We start from the raw sequence: 3,077 nt of genomic DNA, 5'->3' as shown, positions 1-3,077 counted from the left end.
ACAATGGAGTAGCTCGGCTGAATCTTTAGCTTCTTCATTTGTCTTTAATCAGCAGCCATTGTTGACAAAGAAAATCAGAGCCAATCTTTAACAAATCTCCACCTTGGCGAGAATTCTCTATCCAACATAGTGATCGATCAACACTGCCATGCACCCGAAGGTGTTTAGTTCCGAGAGATATTGACCAAGTCCAAACAATGTTGGAACCTGATCCCAGAAACCACGTTTGTAAGTATATCGGCCGAATTATCTGCAGTGCTAATCTTTTGAAGCAAAATATCCCCTTCATTCACAATTTCTCGGACGAAATGGAAAGGAACATCAATGTGCTTGGTATGGGAATGATGAACCTGGTTCTTTGCCAAACAAATGGCACTCTAACTGTTGCAATACACCTCAACGTGCTTCTGATCAATACCCAAGTCCTCAATCAACCCATGTAGCCAAATAGCTTCCTTAAAGGCTTCTGTCACTGCCATGTACTCTGCCTCTGTAGTAAACAAAGCCACCGTTGACTGAAGTGTTGACCTCCAACTCACTGACCCTTTAGCAAGTGTAAATAAATATCATATTGTTGACCGGCGTTTGTCCAAGTGACCAGCATAATCTGAGTCCACATATCCAACCAGATTCTGTCTGAGTCTATGATCTCTCTCGAACTTCAAACCCATATTAACTGTGCCATGTAAGTACCACAAGATCCACTTCACTGCCTGCCAATGACCTTTTCCATGATCATGCATATATTTGCTTACCATACTCACAGCATGTAAGATGTCAAGCCTTGCACAAACCATAACATACATTAATGCACCAACTACATTTGCATATGGAACTTGTGTCGTATGCTTCTGTTCTTCTTCTGTGTGTGGAGACATCGAAGGACTAAGTTTGAAATGAGGGGCCAATGGTGTACTCATAACTTTTGTTTTCCCATTTATGCCAAAATCTATCTAGCGCCTTTTTGAAATGCTGGGTTTGCGTCAGACAAACCGTGCCTTGATGAATGGTTAAAAATGTATAATTATTTTATTATTTTTAATCATTAAGGTACCTTTATTAAATTAATTCCCCCACTTTATTTTTAATTGTGAATTAATGATATAATTTTACTTTATGTAGGATAATTCACAATAAGGATAAGAATTGGGCATGATAAGGAAAAAGAGAGAGCAAATTGAAGTCAAACTCAATTCTTAGCAAAAAACATGATGAGGCCAATGGAAAGGTGGTTCGTTAAATCAACAAAACCAATAAAAAGATCTCATGTGAATCAAGGTTCAATTGGATGAATGAAGCAATAAAGAAATCCTATTTGATGGATGATGCTGGAACTGCTAGGAACTTGCCTCAATTTACGCCTCAACAATCGCTATAAATACATGTTAATCTGTTGAGGAGAGGGAAATTAATTTCGGGAAAAAAAGCACCTTTTAATATATATTATTTTCCTTTTGCTTTGATGATGTTCTAAATTTTATTTGTTAAGGTTAGGGGTGAAACCCTAATGTTTTCTTTATAAACATTTTATGATTCAATCATGGTTTTCAATGTCAGATTATTTTAATTGATTGATTTATTTATTTGGGAAAAGTTTTTTATTCTGTATAATATCTTGTTCTATTGTAGACTCCGGGCACGATAGAAGCTTGATATTCCCTGCGAATCAAATATTTAAATTTTTATAGTGTAATCAATCAGTGAAAGTAATTAATTTTTTTTATATTAATTTTTATATGGAATAATCGTTTTTACCTTCCAATTGAAAATACTTTTTGTGTATGGTTCAATTGAGTTATATAGATTGAATCTAAAATATTTTAAAGAAAGTACTGGTGAAGGATCCTTGATGCCTTAGCACTCTTTTTATAATCACCTTATTTTATCTTTTAATTAATTATTTTTCTCCAATTATTCAACTGTTTCAAAAATTCAAAACCATATTTTTCTTTACTTTGTTTGAGTGGCCGGTAATTATTTTGAACAAACTGGTCCTTGTAGATTTGACCTCGGACTCACAGAGTTATATTACTTCGCGACATCTTGCACTTGGGATTGCAATATAAAAGTAGCAGCAAGTTTTTGGCTCCGTTGCTGGGGACCTGCATCATTGTTTGAAAGAGTACCGAGGAGGTTTGCATTGCGATTTCTCGCCATTTTGGTAAACTCGTTCCACTCTTTTTATTTTATTTTTATTTAATTTTATTTTTTAAAAAAAAAAGGATCAAATCCTACTTGTTAAAAAAATAAAAAATAAAAAGTAGTGCTATTGTTGCATCGGAACAGTGGGGTAGCGTGATTGTGATAATCTTTATTTATTTATTTATTTTCCCACTATTGCAATTAGCCACTGTTTTGTTATATTAAAAAAAAATAGAGTTACCGTTGCTTCGGGCAAAAAATTTAAATTTTTTTTAGGTGGTGGGTTTGTTGGTGTGCGTTTGGTACATTTTTTTTTATTTGATTTTTTCCCCCCTTGTTACAATTAGCCACTGTTTTGTCACATTTAAAATAAAAAATAAAAATAAAAAAGTTTGTTTATGTTGCATGCATATTTGGTATCGTGATCATCTTGGTCGGTTGGTAAGCATTGATTCTGATTCAGATACATTGTTTGGTTATCTCTCTGAGTCTGAATTTGGTTTATTTGTATACCCTCACACACCTAACACAATGGCAAATAATGGTGGTAATGAAAATCAAATTCAAATGCCCAACCTGTCCGAATCTTGCGTGATTATTTGCAACCCACAAGGAGTAGTGCTCCGTCTTGTATTATTTTTCCTCCAAATGCAAATAATTTTAATTTTAAACTAGGTATGATTGCGTTACTTCGTAGATTTCATGGCCTTGACTCTGAAAATTCTTACTTGCATATTAAAGAATTTGAAGAAGTTTGTGCTACCTTTCTTGACCAAACCTGTAGTGAGGAGACTATAAGGCTGAAGTTATTTTCTTTTTCTCTAAAAGATAAGGCAAAAACATGGTTAAATTCATTGAGATCTAGATCAATAAGTACTTAGCAAGAGATGCAAACTGAATTTTAAAAGAAATTTTTCCCAACACATAGAACAAAT

This window comes from Camellia sinensis, chromosome 7, assembly GCF_055761805.1.
Source record: "Camellia sinensis isolate YWXY chromosome 7, ASM5576180v1, whole genome shotgun sequence".
Lineage (NCBI taxonomy): Eukaryota > Viridiplantae > Streptophyta > Magnoliopsida > Ericales > Theaceae > Camellia > Camellia sinensis.
The sequence above is the reverse complement of the archived record's forward strand: the minus strand, read 5'-3'. Positions refer to the sequence as shown.